Raw genomic sequence first — 25540 nt, 5'->3', positions numbered from 1 at the left:
ACACTCCAACAGCATGTGCCTGCTCAGCTACACAGACACAACCATTAAGGCCTGCTATGGCTGGCTGTAAGGCCATATAGTATATGCTACCTCAGAACAGTAGACGTGATGAATGCTGCATTAAAAACAATGTCACTAGAATTCAAACAGACCACAATAAATATTTACACCACTGATTGTTAAATGCTGGCAAGACTTTGGTGTGTGTGGAGAGAGAGAGAGACACAGAGAGAGCTTATTATGACAAGAATCTTCCTGTAGTGTGATGGTAACTTGGCAAATGGGAGGGGAATCGCTAAGCGTGCTCCCTCTGTTATGCCTGAAGATTTGGCACATGCACTCACAACAACAACAGTGATGTAACCTGGTAACAAGCCTTTGGCATCTTCACTCTCGACCGAAACCCGGGTCATACCTTCCATATCAACGGCTTTATATCCAGCGTGGGAGAAGCCCTTGTTTTCCTAGCGATTGCAAGGGGGATAAACAGGGAGGGGTGGGAACTCTGCTCACCTGCCCTTCAGTCAAAGGGAGACTCCTCACTTTTTCCAGCCCTGGAGGCAAAGGACTTAAGGAGTTATTTTTGAGATCTCTCGAACTAAAATAGCAGTGCATCTGAGTATTGTGAGTGCACGTGAGCTCTGTAATCATGCAGCGAACTATCCTAAGCCTCATCTTCATTAAAAAACAAAAAGTAGGTAACGGCAATACCAAGGCAACAGCTTTTAATGTCAGTCTTCCTTCTCAATTAAAGGCTTAATGGTTCAGCTAAAACCACCCCCAGGAAGAAAGCATTAATAACCCAGTCCTTACTTGCATTTTTAGGATGTGTCAATTATCGCTTCACCGCTCACGCGGCTGAGCACATTGTTCAGCTTATTGCAGCCTACAGCAGAGCCGGGTGCCAACCGGGGCCTCCTCGCTGCTAACAGAATATGCAAGAGTGTCTGTGCTTTACAGTGCAATCTATGTGCCAGTGTTATTAGTGGGCTAAAGTTGGCTTTTAAAGATGCAGGCAAGCAGACCTCTCTGCTGCACTCTTAAGAAAAATGGTATACATGCTCTTTCTGCTCCCCTACTCCCTCAATCCCACTTCGCCTATGGTTGAACAAATCAAGTCCATAATTATTCTGCCAATCAATCGGGAGCGCAACTGTGGCTGTGGGGCAGTTAGACGCTGAGGAGAGAGAGTTGTCAACAAAGCAAAGCTAAAGCGTGAGTTCTTTTAAACCCACTGAACCTTAAAAAGGCAATAGAGACACCTTTGTCTTATTAGTCGGTGCCAAACAAACAGAGGTCTTCTAAGTATGTGGTAAAGAAAAAGAAAAAAGCATCCAGCTGCAGCAGACATACAGAAAGAAAGGCAGGCAGACCATGCATGCAGAGGGACGGAGCATCAGAGTAGTGGAAGATCTGGGAGTTGGCTGTGGATCAACTGAGCCGCTTCAGGCTGTCTGGAGAGACCACTAAGCGAGCAACAGGGTTTGTGACCCTTGAATGCTGACACAGTCAATCCAAGAGAGAAATATGAATAGATGCAGCGGCATTAGATATTACAGAGATGCTCTCAGCAGTCAGCCACTTTCCATGTTAATGTTGGTTTGGTGGGCTGGATGTATATATAAAAAGGTACAGGGAGAGATCTAGGCAGATGAAGGCAGCACACACAAGCAAAAGGCCCTCAGCCTCATTGTGTAATCTGCAGGTCAATACAAAAAAAACACATACAACATCCCAGTAATTGAATAAGCTTGCAGTGAATCAGAGCAGTGATCAGGAGGGGTCGGTCTCTCTGTCCCTAACAGCTTGCCTGGGAGGCGGCCTTTGTTTTGGAGGTGGCAGGGGCGCCCTGACACCGACCATGCGAACCCAATTACCCCGGTCCCACGGCCTGGGGGCCCGCATTAACACTCTCCCCCTGGGAGGTTGACTCCATGCCAGCCTGGCAGCCAGCGAGATCCTGCTGCTGAATCACAAATAGACCACTTAAGGCACTGGCAGGCCGAGCGTTTTGGTGGCAATCTTGAGGGTCTATCCTCATCTGCATTCTCTAGATCCATTTCAACGTCAATGTTAAATATTGAGCCAGTCTCTGAGGCGAGCAGTGAGGTAATGGGAGCTTGGGTTTGTTTGCCTGGGATGATAAAACTGTCCATTGTCCATAAAAAACTCATAGCCAGGAAAGCATTGGTCTACCTGGAATTTATCTCTTTAGTAGATATTTAGTCAGAATCTAGTAATCGACAGAAGATTAATTGGCAACTATTTTGATAATTAATTCTAGCAAACTAGATTTCTCTATTAATTCTCAATTGTGAGGATATGCTGCTTTAGCAAACTGAATATCTTTGAGTTTTAGGAAATTGTGACAGGCATCTTTGGCTGGAGCGCTGAGGGCCAGCCCTACAAACGCAAAAGTCAGTCACTGAGTGAGTGATGAAGTTATATGATTGGTCGGCCGAGTGTTGGAGTTTCCTCATTGGCCGTTGATCTTTCAAAATGTCCAATGCAACGCGTCCCGCTCATAAAACTTGGACCAAGCTGTCAAGCTGGCCGATCTAGTTCTAAAATGAAACGTGATTCAGCAGTGGCATAGCCAGCTATTTCTTGCTTAAAATGTTTTCAGAAGTAGATTTTGGTGGACTGTTTAGACGGAAAATTTATGAGCAGGCCGCCATGTTGTTTCCTGTTTGAAAAGGCAATCAGAAAACCAGGGACCAATCACGCGCATTCCACGAAAGCGTATGCCACCGCGTGAATGGCTAGTTGAGTGAAGCCAAAGAGTATAGAAGCACAGAGACGAAACGCCAGTGTTTTTTTGACAACAATATACGTTCTTTGGTGGAGCAGCGGCCCCCAGTGTCCTCGTCAAACCTGGTGGACATGTACCGCTGGATTTCACATTATAGACATGACCACTGACTATTTGTTTAACTATTTAGCCACAAATACACAGACTGACCATACACAGTCCAGCCAAATACTCAGTTTTGATCGAGTCTAGTTTAACTAAATTATATTATGCCATTGTAAACAATGAACTGATTAATTGAGAATTGGCAGATTCATCGTTAATGGAAATAATAGTTACAGCCTTGATCTGAACCCTGAGTGACAGGCATGTTCAAATATTTCTAATGTGATGAGAATTACAAAAGGTTGTTAGATCTATTGAATAGCTCATATTTAATACAATACAGCGTGACTCAGACATAATGTAGCATTGTTAAATGTGTCCATGTCATCCCTCTCAGAAACAACCGTGTATGAGCCTCATTTTCAAGTGCAACATAGACGTGTTACAAAAGAAACCATGCCAGAATTACCCGAGCGTGATTTAAAGGAATTACCTGGGTGGGCAATGCGTGTTCTGAGTGCTACACGGAGCAGGAATCAGGTCATGAATTTCAAATTTAGACAGTGGATAAGCATCGGCAAGCTCTGAAGCTGGAGTTGAGAGACGGAGCTGTAACACAGGTTACATCGAGACAGAACGCTCACTTTCAAACCCAGAGAAGTACAAAGTAAAAAACAAAATTCAAACGGAGTTGAAATAGCTTGAGGTTCGGTAGATTTGTCAGATGTTTGTCTCACGTAAAGCCGAAAATCGTCTTCGTTGAGAATGGCACTGGAGTTATAATTAAAACCATTTTGCTTTTTAATCAATATTCAATCTCTCAGAAATAATTAACAGCATATTAAAGAGTTTACTGCCTGACGGAGCTGGATGCCTCTACATCATTAAGCTGTTGAAGCGCTGCTCTTTGACTCCTCGTGTCCCATTTCCCTGGTTTACTGCGCCGCCGTACAGGCTCTTTAAAATGCTCCTGGAGTCGCACTGTACCTGCAGATAATAATACAGCCCGCTGATAACATGCAGCGCCGTGTATACTCTCCCACTCTCACCGAGACATGGCTTTTAACATGTAACACAAACACTTAGCTACATGAGTGAACCTGTACGTGAAATGTAAGGCTTCAACAAGTCTACTGAATGCAAACGCTTCACAGGAAATAGCAATTTATGATCAAGGTGGCATATTGCTGAGGGGCGGCCACCTGCCATAAATACATGCCCTTTCCCCTTGAGTGATAATGTAGCCTGCATTGGAAGTTGCACAACACCACGTGCTATAGAGGGATTAGAAGTCACAGGTCAATAGTTTCATATTTTCTTGGTGCTCCATCGTCTGCTTTACTACAACATTATAACCACTTATAGCCAAACACACTCTATTAAGCACAATGCGCAGGTCACACACATACTGTATCTACAGCCCATGTGTAGATACTAACACAAAGCCAAGTTGGATATAGCCCAAATGATCAATCATCGGCTTGATCAAAATACATCAAGAGACGTGCAGGTAACTATAGAAACAGTGTAAGCAGCAGTGTTGCAGAATACAGTATGAACGCACTCCAATCAGCTGTTGAATTCAACCAGCGCCGTCTTACGTCACACCAGGAATTGTCTGTGTTTATACAAGCTAATAAATTCCTTGGGCATTCTCCAGATGACTTCCTTGGTAATTTGGGGGCAGCTTGGTTTTCGTCTACTGCTGATTAGAAGAGAGCAGTGGAGTAAAACATGAGACTGAGGCCGTCTGCAGCGCCGTATGACAGACCAGGAATTTGTTTCCACGTGAGACTGACATCTGTCGGTGTCTATACCTGTTCTCTTCACCCTGCTCCGTTCCAGATAATTTCAATTAATTTGGTCTCCTGGAGACAATGTTGCTATTTATCTGGGTGTGGATGGGGGGTGGGGGGGTGAAGGTAGCAGCAGCCATTGTTGGTTTAAGCTCTGCAGTCAAAATACCTCCTGGCAAAAAAAATGGATTCATCACTGCGAGGCTACTGCAGGTCATCACAAAACCTGAGGATTTAGCGTAATAAACAGCAGACACGTGAGTTAGGCCTAGAGTCGAGAGGTTTTTGGCTTCCACTACTTAACTGACAAGACGAGGTTTAATGGTTACTCAAACATAGTGGCACTCAGCCTCTGAAGACAGGCTTTTAGGCAAATTATGGATTTGCTACTGGCATTATTTGGGCACAAATCACAAATTAGCTAACAACAGGCAGTGTGATTTAGTGGAGTAGCCAAGACAAGGCAAAAATATGACTAATGTCCATTACAACAATATATAGCCTTGAAACAAACATCCTTTCTGAAGTTTGGTTACATTTTCAAAAATAACTTTGAAAACTGAGAAAAATTTGATTTTTATGTTCACAGGCAATGACAACAATGCTATGGAATAGAGGTTTAATGGAAAATAAGAACATCACATAAGAAAAGTGATAAACCCCTCTTATAATTTCCTGCCAAAAGGCAGTGTCATCCAAAATCTTGTTCAATTTAACCAATGTTCCAAACCATAAACTGTATTATAAAGCTGGAAGACACAACAGCTCCCCAAAAGTGAAGCCAAAACATCTGGATCGCCCCCTGTTGGCTGGCTGCAGTGTAGGTCATAAAGCCTGCCTCTTCCATGTTAGCGGATGGGACATGGACCAAACTAAAAAGTCAAAGTGCACGCCAAATACATTTTTCCCAAAGATGGTTTCTGTCATTTTAGGTAGTTCTTATCATGCTAATGTTTGTTCAAGTGTTGGTTTTAAATTTGGTTTTAAGCAGTTATTTGATGTTATAAAAAGTGGGTGAGACGTCATGATTGACAGCTGCTCTGAGTGAAGTAGTCGCAGCCGGAGGCTCGGGAAGTGTACTAGAGAGGAGATGTTTGACATTTTTGCTAAATTATTATATAAGTAGTTCCTGATTAATTTTTCTGTCAACCAATTGATTAATCAGCTAATTATTGCAGCTCCAACAGATTTTAACACTTATTTTGCACTTGTCAAAAAGCAAAACAGTCGGACATTTATTAAATACAACTTATCTTTGTACAAAGGAAAGGGGTGCATTATTGTTGCTTTGTAAAGGTGTATTATAATCCCATCAGGGATGCGCTATGAGATGGCATGACGCTTAAATAAAATGAAATTGCATTCATTGTAAAACATGGACATCATGAAAAAGATCATGTGAATTTAGTAGCTTCTTGTGTTACAAAAAAAAGATGGTTGTTCAGCAGCCAACTTTCCTACCGGCACATAAATGCACCGCATCGTCTCAAATGACATGCGTTGGGATACAACATGCTAAACACTAAACAAAAAAAAATAGTGAAGAAAATGAATAAATGAATAACTGGCTCACCCTTAACACTGAACTGCACTAAATCTAGCATTTGAAACTACAAATGTCACACAGCAAGTTCAGCCCAAATTATACGATTACTATTGGTCAATTTATTTTTAAACAACAAGATTAAACCTTAATGTCAGATAACCTCTTGGCACTGATTTCCGCTGAGGGTGATTAATAGTTAACCTGTTATTCAGTCAGTGACAAATAAAGGCCTCAGACACCCTGAGGAACTCCCGATGACGTCCCCACCCAGTGCACCCTCTGATAGCCTGGCACGTCAGACACACAGGAACTCCCTCAGTGTGAAGAAGCAGTCAGGCAGCAATCTGAGCGTGTTGTCAGCCAGAGCAGAGGGAGATACTGTAGTGCTGTTGTGAAATTGGCTGTGGTGTTTCCGATGAGGAACTTTCAAAGGAGGAAGGTGAAGAAGCTGTGTGGGCTGTTGACATTTTATTCTGCTCTCTAGCATCATATTGATGGGTCAACAGCTCACTCCCAACTTGTGAAATAGCTTGCTTTTAACACTGGTCAAGTCAGTTAATGTCAAATTCCTGGTCCAACTTCTCTTCCTGAGTTCCCCCAAGTCTCTGCTCCCAAGGTACTACTCTCTAGTGGTTAAGCATGGAGTCAGTTTGCAGTTCTGGATATGCTTTTCCAGTCTAGCACAAGCCTCAGAATACAACTGTGTACAGCATTCATTCAGACAGCGTTAAAGCACTGGTTGTCACTTAGACTGCATTCACACCAAATCGGGCGTTGCAGCAATTAGCGCAGGGTTGTGTGTCGGTGTGGGAGTGTCACTTAAATGGCCCATTTATGTGACGCCATGCTGCTAGTATGCCCGCCGGGGATTGTCTGTCTGCATCGACAGATTAAAAAGAACACATTTACTTCCGATAACTAACCAGGATGCGAGGCCTATCCAAACGTTGGGTTTTAAACTGGTGCACAGGCCAAATTGAGTGACTACACGTGAAGCATAATATTACTTCATTGTGTTTTGGTCATTCATGCTGCTCTTCTTCCCGTGGGCGTATTTCCTGTCTGATCGGCGGTTACATGATTGGCCACCACAGTGTGACGTCGGGTTGTGTTTCTCCAAAAGTTGATTCTGTTTCAACTTTTTGCTGCTGCTTTTTTTTTTCTAGCATTTCCTGCAGTCCCCACTACCGCAGCCTAAACGCACCACCCACATTTAAATGAATGGGAGGAAGTCCTCAATATTAGGATTAAAGATGGACAGAAAGTCAGAGAAATTAAACTGAAACTTAACTGTAATTCTGTCAATGGAGTTGTGTGGGAAAAATCCCCAGAACTCAGTAAATCCTCTCTATTTTGGAGATGGATGCCTTCCCTTTCTGGTATTTTCTTTTTCCACCTCTGTGCATCTCCTTCCAATATATGTCACAAAAAAGTGCATTACAAAAAAACACAACCACTCTGATTGTTAATCCATTATCAGTGAACTTGCTTAATCTTCATGGTTCTTATGGTGGAAAATGCTTTATTTCCTGACTTTTAGATTCTGGAGTGTATAGATTGTGTCTTTTTGGGCAAAGAAAACTACTATGCCCCCTGAATAGTTATCAAGATTTAAAGACCCCATGACATATTGTAGGTCTCAGCTTATGTGAAGTGGCTGTTAACCTCCGATCGATCTGCAGAGCTCATCAAAAGTCTTGAGTGCTTTACATTATTGGATGGAGACGGAGGCCAAAGCATCCCAACATTGACTGGGGATTTAATTCTTTATGAGTGAATAAAATCACATTGGCACAGCTATTGGACAGCCCAGCACAGACTAATGGGGTTTATGACACACTTCACAGACTGCAGCGTGGATGGCAGGTGAAATATTCCTGCTGCACGTCAGTCAAAGCACCCACAGCAAATGTATTTATCTGCATAAATCATTAGATGTAGTACCCGTTTATGGACGGGAAAACTGAATCAACTTGTTCTTTAAGTCATGCGATTGTATCTTGATTCTTCTTAAGAGATACTGTCACTCACAATGTTTAATTGCCATGTAAGTTAATATGTTACCTCTTTGTAGAAAGCTGTGAAACATTCACAAACCTGAGAATTACATCAACAACAAGCATTTCAGGATGCTAAACTTCCAGCAGAATTCACACAAAAGCCTCATTACATTTGCTAACAGTGATGATGATGCTGCGCAGTGTTTTTTTCACACCACGTCTTGCTGGTGTAAAAGATAAGGCTAATTAACGTGGCACCATTTGCATCTTTACCTCGATGTTTCAACAGCGAAGGGAAGAGAGCAGCCACAGCGGGCTAATGAATGTTTGATTTGAGAGGGAAGACTTCCTGTCACTTTCAGCGCTCCTGACATAACCCTCTCCTAAACCCCTTAAATTTCCCTGCTCTGCTATCTGGCTCGGCTGTCGGCGTCTCACCTCCCCCCCCCCCACCTTAAATTCCAGAGTTCATCCCCCCCTCCTCTCCTCGCCCCACCCCCCCGAATACCACCAGCACCACCACACAGGCTGCGCTCATTACAGCAGATTTGCATGTCTGCTCCAGAGCAGTATGAGAGGAGATGAAACAGAACTCCCAGTGGCTGCCTCTGCAGAGCTTCACTCATCTGACAGAAAGAGCTCCACCTTGGGCCCCAGACACAGCCAGCAAACAAATGCAGGCTTCTTAAACAGGCCATACGCACACGCACACACACACACACACACACACACACATATATATACACAAACAAACACAAAGATACTCCCCCAGAAAGAATTTATACTGCACCGTATTCAGTTTAAATATATCTATATTCAGGAAATAAATTGAAAAACAGAAGTCTACCTTCCAGCACATTGCTCCCCTCCCTGCACATTACCAATCAAGGCTGCTCAGCTGAGAAGGATGAGACCACGAGTTATATGCTGCTGCGCCATCTGTCCCCATTCCCACTGCAATATCACACACCTAGACCGATGACCATCTTTTTTTATGTGCATGTCATGGTTTCTCAACCGGTCCTTTTGATTTTATTGCAGTCAATTTGTGAGACAGCTACAGCTGGGTGATAATTCAGAAATAACAACTACCATCTTTCTTCATATTATGACTACATTCTCATAGATGGAGAGATACCTTCAGTTTTAAACAAATCTGTCCCAGATCTTAAATACTTGAGAACTTTTTTTGTTCCAGGATATTGTTTCTTCTACATTAGTGCTGTAATGATTTGTTGTCCAACTGATTTAGTCGACTGACAGAAAATCAATTGACAACAAATTTTAATTAATGATTGAAGTAATTTATTACATGGCTTTGTTGAATTTCTTTAAAGCAGACCGTTGCTATGTATAACAGACCGTTGCTATGGGGGCAGCTCTGAAGTCAGACTCTGGCGGACCGTTTTTGTGTCAAATTATTGATTTCTTAAGTAAGCAGCCGTGTAATAAGCAGGATAATGAACAGCTAACGGGTCATTGTTGTGAAATAAACGCCTTCAGGGCTTCGTGTCGGGGTCCACGGCATTGCCTTGTCGGGTTTATTTCACAACAATAACCGACTTGCTGTACATTATCCCTTACTTATCAAGATTTTTCTTTTTGTTGGTTCCAGATTTTCAAATTTGAGGATTTTGAATATCTCTGGGTTTTGGCCAGTCGGTCAGAAAAAATAAGCAAGTTGAAGACCTTGGCCTCAGAATAAATGCTATGGGCATGCTTCACTATTTTTGGACCTTTTTAAAACAACTAATCTATTTATTTGCCACCCTGCAGGATGTTTGAGTAGAGCAATAAAACAAATAGTTTAACCCAAAAGGGATAAACATTTGTCTAACTTCATATTTTGAATATTTAATAAATATTGTGGCATCATTAGGAATGATGCTCTAATCTAATAAATATTGTGATATTAATTCTGTCCATAATCACCTTAAAAGGAGCATAGACGATGAGCAATACATCTCTCCGTTGCTGTCCTGGACCTTGAGAACAGCTCTACAGTCCAAAAGATTTCCATTTCTCAATATGTTAACTTTTATGAACTACAACAATGTAGAAAATCGTTGACCAGCACATGAACTATAAGTGAAGTGAAAACAGGAAACTGCAACATTTCTGAAGAACTCTGTTTCCTTTATTTGATCAGTTGGAATGACACATTATCTTCATTTTTATATAACTTGGTATTCTGATACTACCGCATGCTCCGTCACAACTGCGACAGAGCATGAGCAGAAATAGTATGCCCGCTTCTTGGTCAGTAATGACTAATTGTCACGTACTTAACTAAAAAAATAGCAAAACCTCAAAAAAGGGGAAAAAAGTGCATGTTTCGTTTTCAAATGAGGTGCTTTTGTTCAGGATGACTCCCCTGGTGAAAGTGGTGATCATGAGTCACAGTGAGAGAGGAGGGCAGACAGACCGATGGTAACGTACAAGCTCCTGACCTGACCTGCACTGTTCCCCGCTGACCACTGACCACCGACCTCACTTTAGCAAAATAGCTCTAAGCCCTCAATGACCTGCAAATTATAAAGGTCATTCAGGAAAAAATGGAGTTTGAAACATTTAACTTATTTATACCGTCCATATCTTATTGAAATATAAATCAACAAACACACTCTGCTGCTATGGACAGTCTATTTTTGCAGTGCACTTATTGCATCATATCAGCAAGGAAAATCCTACTCAGTTCACTGTGACTCATACTCAGCTGCAGATATATTAAATAAAGAGAAATTAAAAATGAGAACTTGGACATGATTCAAGACTTTCAGATCCATATTCTCAGAAAGTTGCAATATTAGGATGACATACATTTATATATATAGAAAACAACTTGATTACTACTAGCATACTCTATTTGAACATATAAGATATAATAAATAAGGAATAAGTGATTCTTGCAAAATAAGGCCCTGCATGGTAGATTTAAACACAAAGCTGGCTCCTTTATATCAAATTATTTTCAATGCAATCTGACTAAAAAGGAATATCATCAAAAGGTAGGGTCTCTTTTTAGAAACACACTGTATCACAAATTCATTTTAATACAAATTAACTAACTCATTGACTGCAGCGAGAGACGACTGTGAAACCACGATCTGTTGACCTCAAAATGTCCATTCAGAAATGACAATTCGGTGGTTCTCCCTGAAAGTTTTTCTGAAGGGGTTGCACTGTCCCTATATGTAAAGGTGGTGACGGCGGTGGTTTGAGGTCGTGTTGACGACGTCATAAGAAACCTACTGCCGTAGGTTGTCACAGCAACACAAAGCCTACAATCAAACAGGTAAATCCCCCAAACACAAATGAAACTTTATGTGTTAATACTTTTTTGTTTACTTCTGAAATGTTGGAGATTAAAAAGTTGAATTTTCTTATTAACATAAATATTTACCTAGACCATTTTTTCTATTGAATATCACAAGATAGTCTGCTGTATGACTATAGGACTGTAGTTCTTTATTGTCAGATGTATTTCCTAGAAGTTTCTTAAATCAATTTGATAGCTGCAGTAAATTGCTACGGTGATTAACCCATTGAACTCTTTTGAAGCAATTTTCGGTGTTTTTGTTGGCATTTCTGTGCAAATCTGTTGACTGTTTTGGGCTGTTTTTGTTGTTGAGACTGTCTTTATTAATACACATTATGCATTAAAGCAATCTGGCAAATTGGAAACTTCTGTGATTTATGAACCAAGGCCACAGTGTTTATTATAACTCAATAGATGAGGGGAAAGGTGAGAAACATCAAAACATTTTAATCTCTACTTTAGGCTGATATGACAATAGGCTCAGTGCCACCAAACTTTTCACTTATACACCACTCTGTCTGTATAATGCAATACAGTTCAACAGCACCACCAACCAAACTCTCCAAAACGATCATAAAGTTGAATTAACACCTCCTAAACAGTTTCAACAAAAACTGAACATTACCACCTTCATGAAGGGAGGATTTATTGCAGGACTGTAGCATTAGACTGTGTTAGCTTTAGCTAGGTGTACCTGCTGCCATGTGTTAGCAGCTAGGTATGAACCGATCCGACTTTTTCAGTCTCAATATTGATACCTGGGCTTTGGGTATCGGCCAATACAGAGTACTGATCCAAAACCAGTGTTTAATCAATAAGCTCTATGCCTCACTGTGTGGTCATCAGGCTTGACTTAAACATTGCTTTCCTAAAAACAAAGATGTAACAAATAAATAAATAGATAACATAACATAAATTTAGTGAATGTTTATTTATTACTAAGATAATAAATCATACATTAACAACTTGGCAAAAAAATCTTCAAAATTAACAGAAATTACAGTGTAAACTGTTTTAATGCAGCAACAAATTGGTCAAAACTTCAACAGGATTATTAATTAATTATTAATTAATTTTTAATTAATTAATACATAGTATATAAACATAGAACTGAATTTAATAGCTCGGCCCCATTGTCACCGATATCCAATCCAGCTATTTCAGTCAGTATCAGTATCAGTATCGGTGCATCCCTTTTAGCAACAGAGATGATTCTCGTCAAGAGGCACAAACGTAGCCACTGCCATTTGCAACTATATTATATCAAGTTGTATATATAAGTCACATTCAATTACTGGTTTTGTTTGTGAAATACAACGGGACGCTTAATGTCACTGTGTGTGTGTGTGTGTGTGTGTGTGTGTGTTGTGTGTGTGTGTGTGTGTGTGTGTGCGACCTCTACTTGAGATGCATTTATAAATGCATTTTTAAAATTCATCGATGCAGCTCGTTCCAGCTCTAAAATTGATTTGCATGTCCTGTGACTGAAAAGCATATGTGTGGTTCTGTGGGGAATAATGTGTGGTGCCGTAGCAAATTTTTGGGTGTGACCAGATTTTGAGCTGAAGCCAATAACAGAAAAACTAAACTGGCACCAGTTTCACCAGCGTTGATCTGTAGCCCTGCTTCTGGTTACAGGAGAAATATTATAAAAAAAACACACAACCAGCAAATACAAGGACATGCCTGTGTAACAGTGTACATATAGTATATAGGCGACAATGTAGGTATGATATTGGAGTGAGAAATTTCATGCTTGGGCTTTCTAAAGCCACCAGGAGGATTTCACTGAAAGCAAAATGTTTGATAAAACAAAAAAGGGAAATGCAAGAGTGGCGGTCAAAGTGGTTCACCACTGGGCAAAAACATGACAAAATTCATTTGAGCACAGACGAGATTTAAAAAAAAAAGAGGTTTCAAAAAAGCAGTCATTTCGGATGACTAAATAGGGATTATCAGGCATAAACCTAAGCAGCAATCAGCATTAACCAAAGACTTGATAATTTGTTCGTCTCCAATTATAGTCACTTTTGTCAGAGCATCATTTTGAATTTCCTTGACTGGACTCACACAAAAAGGCAGATATCAGAGCACTGTGAGCTGCCTGCACAACTTAGCTGGAGTGTGGCCGGGCTGTACAGTGCACATTAAGTCATTAAAGTCCCCGTGCTCACAGTCCCTCCCTAACCCCCCACTGTACACAACCAGTACCCCCAACCCCCCCACCCCCGCAGTAAGCCTTTCAGACCAAACGCTGCTCTGCCTTCTGCATCTTAATAAGAGGAGGGAAACTAGAGGGAAGTGAAGGCATGGCAGTCTTTTAGAGGAAGCCGAATAAATGACTGAACACACACCCTGGGGCGGGCATGCCGGGGGGTTTCCAGGAGGTCGGAGCGAGCGGGGCCAATCGTGTCAAGACGAAGGCGGCAGACTAAAACAAAACTGACATATCAAAGCAGCCAAGCCTTGTAGAAGGGAAAAGAGCAGCCAAGACACCGCATTCAGCTGCACAGCTTGTTTCTGCTTCAATGAGAGACAACACGACCAAAAAACGGCAATTAGCGATTAAAGTGGAAATTCCATCTGCTGCAAAGCTGCATCTTTTTCCAATCAAAAACCAGCTCAAACCATCCAACCATCTGAGTGATCCTATGGCCTCTGATCCCGTCCTTGTTTTCTTTTCAGAGGTACACAAACTATAAACCATGCATCTGGGAGACTATCTGTACCCAAACATGTTTATCTCCCATCTTAATCCATATAATATTTAAGAGCAACTGTTCAAACTTTACCTTCCCAGTACAGGCAAACCTCTATCATTACTAAAACAAACTGACTAGGCCTTGAGGCGACTTTCACCGATTCATGTAGATAAATGCTTTGTCTACATGTAGAGACCATAATCTCTGACAACCTGGATAAACTGGGAATGTGCAATAGAAAAAGCGCGCAGACATTGCAGGATTATGAGAGAACTTAAATGAGTTATATTTTTAAATTAGCTTGATGAGAGCCAGTGTGGCCTTAAACTCAGTTTGCTTCTAATGAGATATCAACTGTTTACTACATATCTTCTTTCCTTGTGATAATGAAGGGATTCCTCTGAGGTCGCTGCCATGCTGACACAGCCTTTAGGTGCTTAAATCCAAAAATGGGTCTATTAAGTGCATTTTAATTGACTTATATTTACCCACTGTATTGTCTTGCAAATAAAAAAGATCTTCTGGCACTCCTAGAAGACTTAAAAAGTAGGTCACTCAGTCTCCTGTGAGTCATAGATGTTGGCAGGGGACCAAGCAGAGCAGGTATGGGAGAGACGGAGCTAGAGCGGAGAGGGGCCTAATGGTATACTGATACCATTTCATTAGGATTATAAAAAGATAATCAAGTTTACTTACTACTCGGTGCATTTTGTGGTACAAGGTAATATCACGCAAAATTGGATGCAGAGGTTTAGGGAATTAAAAGCAGAAAACTGGAATGTTGCACACTTAGCATCATCATAAATTTACACACACAAATTTATATTGTAGTCAGGCCTCTTGAGGAACATTTAAGCGTAGTAACTGCATGCAAACTCCTCCACAGTCTTTACATCCCACCATATAAATTCACTTCAGTGAAGTAGATTTCTTAGATTGCAGGTGCAGCGTTGTTTCTCTCCAGAGCCGAGGCCCCGGGCTTTCCTCCCAGGGCCAGGGCACCTTAGCAGAGCGGCTGGCTGGCGGGGTCAGATCTGGGCACGAGATTTCCAAACAGTTCCTTTTTGAAGTCGGTGACTCAGCCTGGTCAAAGCCGTCAGTCACACAGCCACCTAGGGACGGCCACATTCCAAGCAGGCAGTGATGAGCACGTCTCAGGCCCTGTGACCAACACACCGATACTTTCTTAATTACATTGGGCAACCGGCACAAACCACGTCGCCTCAGCCATTGAGCCCCTCCTCCAGCTAACCTCTCCGCCCTCTCATTCATCCACCCGAGGGAGAGGCATGCAGGCCAGAGGAAGTATGACTCATCTGAGTAACAAGATGCATTCTTCTGAATTCTCTACAGACGTGTTGTTTGCTAAGTGAAGAGCACAGGAGAGTGTGGCGCAGAGAGACATGAAGAAAAAGAAGCGAGGACACAAAATCAAACAATAATCAAGACTACGTGTGAAAGGAAGAAAGAGGGACGGGGTGGGAATGATGGGGCAAGAGCGAGTCATCATTTGTGTGGGTTTCCTGGTCCACGCAGATCAACATTTCCTCCAACTCCACCGAGAGAATCCTTGGCTTCTGCTAGGGTTTTTCTGAATCACAGATGGAGACTCCAAGTACTACATCTAAGGCTAATCCATCAGGTTTCGTGCAGAAAAAAAAGCGACAAATGACGACAACAGAGAGGTTTTGATGTGCAATTCTGCTGAGCATGCAGAGGACGACGAGGCATAAGGAAGATGTATGAACTTGAAAAAGTGTTAAATCATCGGGTCAAAACAGATCCACCGCAGCTCCTTCCCAACCAACACCACATCTGCAAAACTTGGCACTAGCCCCTACAGATCATGAGCCTCACACACACACCACATCACACACAGTCTCCAACTTCTACATGAAGCTATTTCTGGACCGGCCCACATTAACATTGTCTGAAATCACAAAACAAATGGAGAAGCTACACACAGCCTTCAGGTCTGATCAACCGACACAAGCCTGTTGAAATGCGCCCTGTCTTGTGATTTCATGATAAATGATCAGTCTCCCACCAGTTTACTGTCAGCAGGGGATGAACTTGAGTGATGTGGGAGTAAGTCCACGTCCTCAAGACGCCACTATTTAACCCTAGTAAGCAGGCTTAGGATGGTGGACTTAATTAAACTTGACCCTATTTTACTTTTCTCTCCGAGTCTGCAGATTTACATTCAAACATGTGAGAATTTCTTCACTGTTACTACATTGCTGCACAGTGAATAACACACACAGTACACCGCAGTAAATAAGCCAATTTACATTGTACACTTCCTTTACGAATACTAATACTTCTGCAGTAAAGAAGCAAGAACCTATTACAGAAGAGATTATTCCACCAAACATCCCTGACCGTCTTCAGCAGGTGAATTAAAGGAAAACTTTGGCTCCAGTTTTGTAACAGTCCTTTGCTGTAAATTAGTGGCTAATAGTGTTGCACGGTATATCGATACTAGAAAGGTATCGCGATACACTGCCGTTAAAAACGATACGATACCCCGTTTTATCAGTATCAATACTTTAAGAATGACAATGTTTTAATAGGAGCAGTGAGTTGCGTCGATGTGCGACCGCGAGGCAGTGTGTGTGTGTGTGTGCAGCACTTTGCTTTAGAGGACGCCATTAGGTTTGGGATCCTGCGGGAGCAGGCAGTTCTAACTTTACTGCTGGTGGGAGCAAGTGGTCAAAAAATTAACTGTAGTCATAACCAGAGGGTTGGAGTCAACAAGTGAAGTTGAAAAGAAGATTAAAGCAGGTCATGAATCTCTTGCCGGCTGCACAGTCATGCTCTGAGCTGGTGTCTCTATCAGCAGAAAAAAATAAGAAAAGGAAATGACAGCGCGTTTCTAATTACTGATCAAATGTACCGATAACATTAGATTCACCATCTTTTCTGAATCTGTCCAAGCATCTCCTGTAATTTGGCAAACCCATAATTCACCAAAGAGCAAGGTGTTAAAGTTATATTTTACCATGTGTCTCTGTAACGTGAAATGTACGGAGAGGAAAAGCAGTCCGGTGAGAGTGACTCTTCTCTCTCTTCACACCACTATGACTCGTCACAGCGCTTTCTACAGTTACTGTGGTGTCTTCCTGATTTTAGCAGCTTTTCTCTCATCAACTTCTCCAGAACATCATCTGAATTTATTATCGTTTTTGTTTTTGAAGCCTCCCGTCATCTTCGGTGCTGCAGTACCACTCTACGCCTTAACTGTTACTGACGCGCAAGAAGGGCCGCTGTTTTACAAAAAAAAAAGCCTTATTGCACGTTGTTTAATAAGTGATCAGGTATACTTTATTAAAATTTAAATAACAGTTGTTCCATATTAGAATAAAAATATAAACATAGATAAGTTATGAGGAAAATAGAAATAAGAATACAGATTGTATGAAATGTAAATATGTGTGCATGATCAAAATTAAATGGAAATATAAAATTAACTATCAAAGAAATCACATAAACTTAAACCTGCAGTAGGCAGTATATTTTTGGCATCATTTGGCAAAAATTTCATAATAACCTTTCAGCATATTGTAATTCTAGTGTTAGTGTAGTAAGTGTGGATTTCTGCACCTCCTCATGGCTCTGTTTTCAGGCTTTAAAAAATCTAGCCTATGACAGGAGACTTTGGCCAATCACAGGTCATTTTATTTAAATAATTTATGTAAAATATTTTATATAAATAACTTTTTTTAATCATATTTGCTCCATTTCTACCCACTGCAGCTTCAAGTATTGGGGACATGAGATTACTGCATACCAATTCATTTTTTTTAATGAATACATTTTTACATTCAAACATTTTTAATTAATAAAAAAATAATTTTAAGTTCCATGTTCTGCCATCTATTATTCCATTACTTTTCCTGATGTTTTAGATTTTTGCCATGGTATCGTTTCAGTATCAGTATCGAGATATTTAGGCAGGGTATCGTATCAAAGTCTGGTATCGTGACAACACTAGTGACTAACATAACAACCATCCTTGCTCTTTGAATCAGTATATCTAAAGTTGTGGTTCTGTGTTTGTTTCTCTCATACGCATGCACCAACCACCTCCTCACAGAGCGGTGAGATTATCATCAATCAAGTCCGGTTTTTGGCAGACCCCACACTTGTCATTGTCATGGTATCACCTCTAAATTGCCATGAAATGCATGACGTCCACAGAAGGAACTGAAGGTAACATTTGGGAATATAATGTTATTAAATTGTCATTTCTCTGCGGGACTTTAGAACAGGAGCCGTTGCCCCCATTTGTATGATCTGTCATGACTAACAGCTCTGTGGCTGCTGATCTGCAGACAAAGCTGCGTTGTTTAGCCAGCGTTGTTGGTGCTACCGTTTTTAGTTTCAGATTTTCACCGTTCAAAACTGACAGAAGGCCTCATCTCTTCTATATTAAAACAGTCTCTAGGTATTCTGCCGTTTCACCTGGAAGTGAATTTTGTATCTGCCACAGGAGCCACTGTAATGATTAAAACAGATACTATGATGAAAGCCACGTTCTTATTACTTAAGCTGTGTCAGCTTAGTGAGTTTCTCTTCCTGCACACAGCTCAAAAGTCTCCTAAGAGTGTGAATCATATAAGCATATCAATTGCTTCTACTGAGTAAAGAACAAAACAGCTTAAAAGAAATACACTGATACTGAGGGCCTATCAAAACTCAAGGACAAAGCATACGATATGATGAATTATCAAATCCTTCAAGGCATTGAAAAGTCAATCCAGTCTTATTCGTTTAGGACGTGGTTATTCATTGGCAACCGAGTAAGTAAAATCTCAGATGACACAGCAGTGCATTTACTCTGAAATCTTTTGTTTTACATGTCATTAAGCACCACATTAACTCCCCTTTAATGGAGGGGATTTGTAGGCCCTGAATTCCTTTGCACAGTTATTGCACTAAAACCACCTAACACATATTCTCTTTTTATATCAACACTTCTGTTCATGTACAGTTAGACTTGAACTTAATGCAGAGATAAGATCAAGTCGAACATTCATAATAGAGTTACCACAAAATGTATAAGTCTTTTTGCTACCACAAAGCTGGAATGAGTCACAGAAACCAGCATGCACTACAAGAGCCGCCAACCCCCCCCGCCCCCTTCTCCTACACTTTCTAAACTTACCCAGCAAGCTCTGGTGTGGGTAGTTACAGTAGTTCCCCTGTAGCAAGACGGGCCCTGATTAGTCAGACTGGGGAAATAAATGGCTAAACACTTTCAGATAAGACATGTATCTTAGCAAATGTACCGATGATATTAGGCAGCGAACCAGTTGAATTAAACATCACATAGTTCCCTCACTGATTCATGTCCACATCCAACTCCAACCCAGGACGTGAATTGGAGCATATAGGACTAGTTCACTGACAGATTCAACTCAATAGACTGGGAGGGGGGTGGGATGAGGAGAACTACGCAGTGTATTGCTGGATGAATAAAAAATGAAAGTGTAGTGCTTCAGTAAATTCTCTCCATCCCGCGAGGAGGGTGGGTGGTGAAGGGGTGGGGGTGACGGTGGAGTAGAGGTTTGTTTGAAAACTGAACCAGTGCTGCATTCCCACATCCACCCGTATCCAGCGAGGGACTCTTTAAAAATTCATTAATTTACAGCAAAAATAGATTAAAGCACCCAGCTGAGCAAAACTCAAAATTTGGCTCCTGAATAACATTAATGATAAAACATCTCCCTCAAGCCTGGGGGGTTTTTGCCTGAAGAAAGAGTACTGGCTTTTTTCACCTTACAGCACCTTGAGAATAATTTATTTTCAATCGTTACTAAAATAATGCATTTCTAATTGTCATTTTTAATTATGCTTTTCTTTGGATGGAAAAAAAAAAGAAGCAAAAAACTGCATAAACTAATTAAAATCCATCCAAGGATCTGCCATTCCCATGATGCCATGCCAATGTCATTCTATTCACCATTTGATATCTCAGCTACAGAGACTCAATGACAGCTGCTCCAGGCCCCAAAAAACGCCTAGAACTGCAGTTACAGTAATTGCTCTGGCCAGCACTAAATGAGGTTCACTTAAGTGCAATTATCCCCCTCTGATCTCTCACATAAAGAGACTTCTTTAACATGGAGAAGTGGGCTCACACAATGTGACTGCAAACAAGATTCAAATTGGAATCAGGGAGGCATTTCCAGCAGATGAATGGCTTCATAGCTCATCTGCATTCTAGTGATGCACGGCGTTGCTAATGAAGACTGAGCCAGTCCCTTCTCACCAACACAGCTTCCATGAGAGCAAAACTTCACTTCACACTGGATATATAAAGCTGAATACGGAGAGGAATTTCTAACAAAACTGTCCAGTCATTTGGCCTGAGCCGCGTTAGAGGACGACCCAGCCTCCACGCAGAGTTAACAGCTGTTGAAAAGAAAAGGAAGATCCCGTTTGTTTTTTTTTGCCAAATCCAAGGTTAAAAACAGAGTGAAGGACAAGATGATGGGAGATGAAGTGAAAAGAAACTCCAACCTAAAATAACATTTCAGAGCAGAGAGGAATTGAAACAAGCCCACTTTGGATTGAGACCAAAAATAAGTCATCGTAAAAATACTAAACAGAGGCCTTTGAACAACAGCATCACCACCAGTACACCATGCCAAAAAAATATATCAGACGTCCTCATGAATAAATTGCCATCTGCCAATAGCATAACACAATAGGTTTTCAGCCGGAGGGGTAAGATGTGGCAGTCGTATAGGGGTTGCTACAGAGAGTACCTGTTGGGTGCAGTCCAACAACACAGGGTGGTGGTGGGGAGGGGGGCTGTGATGGGCATTCATGTTGCCACAGGCTCAACTACCACCAGGAGTCTGATAACTGCATCTCACGGATGGCCATTTGAATAATCACTTCAACAAGGGGAGAAATTAAAAAGCCTCTCAGTGAGACGGGGCTAGGCACGGGGCCACATACTGAATTCAAAATGAGGAGCTTGTATTTAAAGAGTAGAAACCTGCTCTAAACTCACTCTGCTATACTGGCTTGCTGACCACTCTTGACATCTATCCAAATTAGCCACATATCTTGTCACAATTCTATTTAATCTATTAAATTGTACACTATCACTTTACAGATGATGGCAAAGTAATTTTTCTTCAGAGATAAATTTGCTACCGGCGCCATACACACACAGAGAGAACACAGGAAGACCTTGGAGAAGTAGGTGTCGTGTTTATAAACCATTAGGCAACAGACTTCTCAAAGACCACTGCAGGCTAAAACCACCATTAAAGAGAAGCTGTAACACATCATCCCATTCACACTGTTAAATGGTTACTGTGAGAATAAACAGATGTGTAATCTTCTCTATACTTTCTTTACAACTGTGCAATTCATTCATCAAAACATTGAGGTTTTTTTGGGGGGGGTTTTTAAAATAGGGATCCATAAAAAGTCACTAAACCTCCTCAATTTGATTTGATGTAAAATAGCAAATAACAACTACTAAAAGGGCTTTTTAAATCACCAAAAACATGCATAAACAGGAGACTTTAAGTCTGTGCCTGCACATCTCCAGTCATAAACAAAACTGAGTAACCACATAGCTTATAAACTAACATAATTTGATGGAGTAGAGCTCTAAGGAAAAAAATTCTACAATGTGTGTACCGGGATTCATATTTCTGGACGCAATCTGTAAAAAAGCACGCATCGGCTGCACTTATAGGTCTATTCTTTACAGCAGCCAACAGGAAAAATGTCACTTCCATTGTCTATGCCAATTATTCCACTGCTGTGTTTCACATAGGCTAGATGTTTCAATTGACGTAAGTTATTGCTTGTAAAAAACGTACAAAAAAAAAATGTATTTCAGGAATGACAAAGTATTTCTCGTGACAGAGTTAAGATGTCTTTCAGTGGTAGACCGAGCCTTGGGACAGTGCAATAAAACGCTAACTAACATAAACTGCACATGGGGCCTTTCAGAGAGCAACAGAAAGTACAGCAGCAGGACAATTCTCAGAATAAGACAGACAACTATTCATACTAATTTCTAGATAATATGGTAAATGAAGCTACTCTGGCTCTGCTTACCTGGATGGAGTGACACCAAACGTATGTGTCTTTCTAAAGCTGCATGCACAGATAGCCTCGATCCAGACAGCTCGCTGTGGGCCTGTTATTTAAAGGATGGCTGATTAGGAAGCAAACCAGGTCTGACCTTTGATTGTGGGTGCTTGCCTATCAGTCAATCAATCTATTGATCAACAAATCTGCTTTATTTAGGGAGCATTTTTAAGGGAATATAACCCAAATTGTCATAAGCGTTAGACATAGCCTATTAAATTAAGAAGTTAAAACACGCAAGTAAGACAGAATCACAAAATCAGAAAAAGTAGATAGTCCACGTGGGCACCACTGTCTGTCTGATAAGTTGATAATCTCTTTGACTGGCGTTTATCCTTTCTATTGATTAATACTGCATAATAATAATATTAATTGATGGAAATATATTAAAACATACGTATGGGGTTCACACTTTCTAATGAGCCCTTATTTAAGTATGCAGGGTGTACGTTGTTAATAAATTGATTTTGGTCCTGATTTGCTGCCGTTTATTTCCAGAAGTGAAAGTCGTCCATTAGAGGGTATTCCTGATGAAATAAAAAAAAAGCTAAAAAGTCTACGGATAAACACCTAAGAGAGGATTTGACAACTATTCATACTCATTTCTAGACAATCTGATAAATGAAGCTACTCTGGCTCTGCTTACCTGGATGGAATAACACCAAAACTCAAACACCATGTGTCTTTCGAAAGCTGCATGCACAGATAGCCTGGATCCAGACAGCTCGCTGTAGGCCTGCTATTTAAAGGATGGGTGATTAAGAAGCAAACCAGGTCTGACCTTTGATTGTGGGTGCTGACTAAGGCTATGGGCATTTTGTTAGTTGAAGCAGACGGTCTGGCAGGGTAGGGATATTCTGGGGGAATTTATAATGTTTTGTTTTAGTCATAAATTCAACCTTTTCAGTGCTGGCTTTATGACAAAATAAACTTTGGGAGCATGGGAGTATATGATGAGCAGCTATTAATTTGCACCCCCATTGCACCTCAATCGTTAAAATAACAACGTGACATCATTGATAAAACTTGCACAAGTTGACAGCGGGGCAAATTAGGAGCTCAGTCATCCATCCTCTAATAAAGGCCGTCAGGATAAAGCAAGGGCACCGTTTTTGTATACAGCTGCACGCAAATGCCACAGCTGTTTAGTTTAAAGTCGTAGCATTAACTAATCAGTGTCTGCCCCTGTGCTGATCACACAGCAACTGGTTGAAAACATCAAAGCAAAAGAGGAGAGCAATGCCAGGAGAAAATGTCTTGCACACAGGTCCAAATATTTAACTGTAACCACCTGTCTGTGCCATCTCAGGGCAATTCACAAGGGTCCTTCATGCTGGTAGCCATCAGGCTCCACAACCAAGGCTGACCCCCATATGAGAACTATGAGGACTTTAAGAAGTTTAAACATACACTATCTACCTTTAAACATGCACTATCTGCAACCATCTTGGACTTCTAACCACTTTTGCACTTTACACTTACTTTACACTATACATCCTATATACCACTTTATAGACTGCACATATGTACATATTACATTTATTTATTGACGGACTGTACACACTTTGTTCACCCATTCACTTTGTATCTTTTACATCTCGTTTTATTGTTTTTATAATTTTTGTATACCTTTACCTCTCCTGTGTTTCACTCTGTTTGCTGATGTGACACCTGGTGTTACTCCATCCAGGTAAGCAGAGCCAGAGTACATTCATTTATCAGATTGTCTAGAAATTAATATGAATAGTTGTGGAATCCTCTCTTAGGTGTTTATCCGTAGTCTTTTTAGCTTTTAATTTCATCAGGAAGACCCTCTAATGGACGACTTCCAAAAGGTTCATCTTATCTTATCTTATCTTATCTTATCTTATATGCCACACAACCAGAGGCACAAGACAAAAAATCCAGTCGCATTAAAATGCACCTTGAAACACGCTTTTGCACTTGTTGATTGTGCACAGCCACATGACATGACAAAACCTGCGCCTCATCATCATAAAGATCCACTAGTTTTTACATACATACTTACATACAGGGGGATCATTATATTTTTTTGTTGGAGAGGAATTTACCAGCCAGCCTGAGAAACAGAGGATTGACAGACGAGAAAACACACTGCAACAGCTGTGAGTCAAATACCATCAGAGCATGCAGGAAAGCCAAATGACACACACACACACACTTTCATGCAGGACGTCTCACATACCAAACAGCTAGCTAGCTGTTGGAGAGGCTTGGATAGGTCATTATAAGACACCTAAAAACACACACCTATAGTCCTGGGAGAGGAGAGAGTCGACAAACGCTCAGCTAAAGTTAGCTGGCTACCATAAAAACTAGGCTAGCTAGCTGTCAAAGTTGCCCTGTCAGTTGTCACCGGTTGCTCGGCTGGTTGCTAGCAGAGCAGGCTAATGACGACCAGAGAGCTGTCAACTCTGAGAGTTACAGCGGTGGACTAACACACTGACTGACCACACAGAGAAACACTGACTCTGTCTCTGAGAGGAAGAAAAGAAACCCCGCCACAGCTTTGTGCCAAGGCCTTGTTCACCGGGCTCAATCCCCACAACTTCAGTGCAGCTCACTTCCCCGTTAAAGTCGTCCATGTCGTGGGCCTTTAGTCTAACTTCCATGCCCGTGTTAGCTCACTTACTGTGGGTGAAAGCTGCTCGGCGGCTCCTCTCTCTGTGTGTGTTAATCCTGACGGTAGTTTCACAGTAACTGCCCCCTCCTCTTCCTTCCTCCAACCTCCTCTTCTTCAGCTAGCAGCGGGCTCCCCGGGAGTGTCCCGGTGCTCTTGGGGTTACCGTCCGGTTGTAAAAAGAACCGTAGCTTCGCCGGTTGTGTGTGTGCCCGCGGTGTTGCCGTGGCGTCCCTCTCTCTTCAGCTTCTCTCCCGTTCTCGCCTTTCTCTCGGCTGCCGAGCCAACAGCCAACATCCGGGACTTTTTCCCCCTCCGTTTGGGTTAAGTGGCCGGAACTACTTTCATACAGACGACCGACCGACGCACATGAAGGGTTTTTTTCTCTCTCCCTCCTCCTCCCTCTACCTCTCACTCACCCTTTCACCACCACGCCACGCCTGCCGCCACAGAAACTAGCGCGCGGTCAAAGGCTTCAAGCCCGTAGTGCAAACCCACACACGAGCTCAATCAATGCATCAATCAATTTGATCAGCTTTATTTAGGGAGCATTGT

At 41.5% G+C, this 25540-nt stretch overlaps 1 protein-coding gene across 3 annotated transcripts in view; it reads right to left on the bottom strand.

Annotated features, from left to right (window-relative positions):
• foxj3 (forkhead box J3) overlaps positions 1–25329 on the bottom strand; it is a 91905-nt gene extending 66576 nt beyond the window's left edge. For 2 of the 3 annotated variants that reach the window (XR_012594961.1, XM_074644240.1), the window contains exon 1: positions 24998–25328. The gene's annotated coding sequence lies outside the window, so the exon portion shown is untranslated. Of the gene's footprint in view, positions 1–24997 lie in introns of all 3 variants that reach the window. The other variant, XM_074644250.1, reaches the window with a different exon arrangement.
• Between the last annotated feature and the right edge of the window lie 211 nt (positions 25330–25540).

Source organism: Sebastes fasciatus, chromosome 1 (genome assembly GCF_043250625.1).
Source record: "Sebastes fasciatus isolate fSebFas1 chromosome 1, fSebFas1.pri, whole genome shotgun sequence".
NCBI lineage: Eukaryota > Metazoa > Chordata > Actinopteri > Perciformes > Sebastidae > Sebastes > Sebastes fasciatus.
Note: the sequence above shows the minus strand (reverse complement) of the source record. Positions and strands in the feature narration are given on the sequence as shown.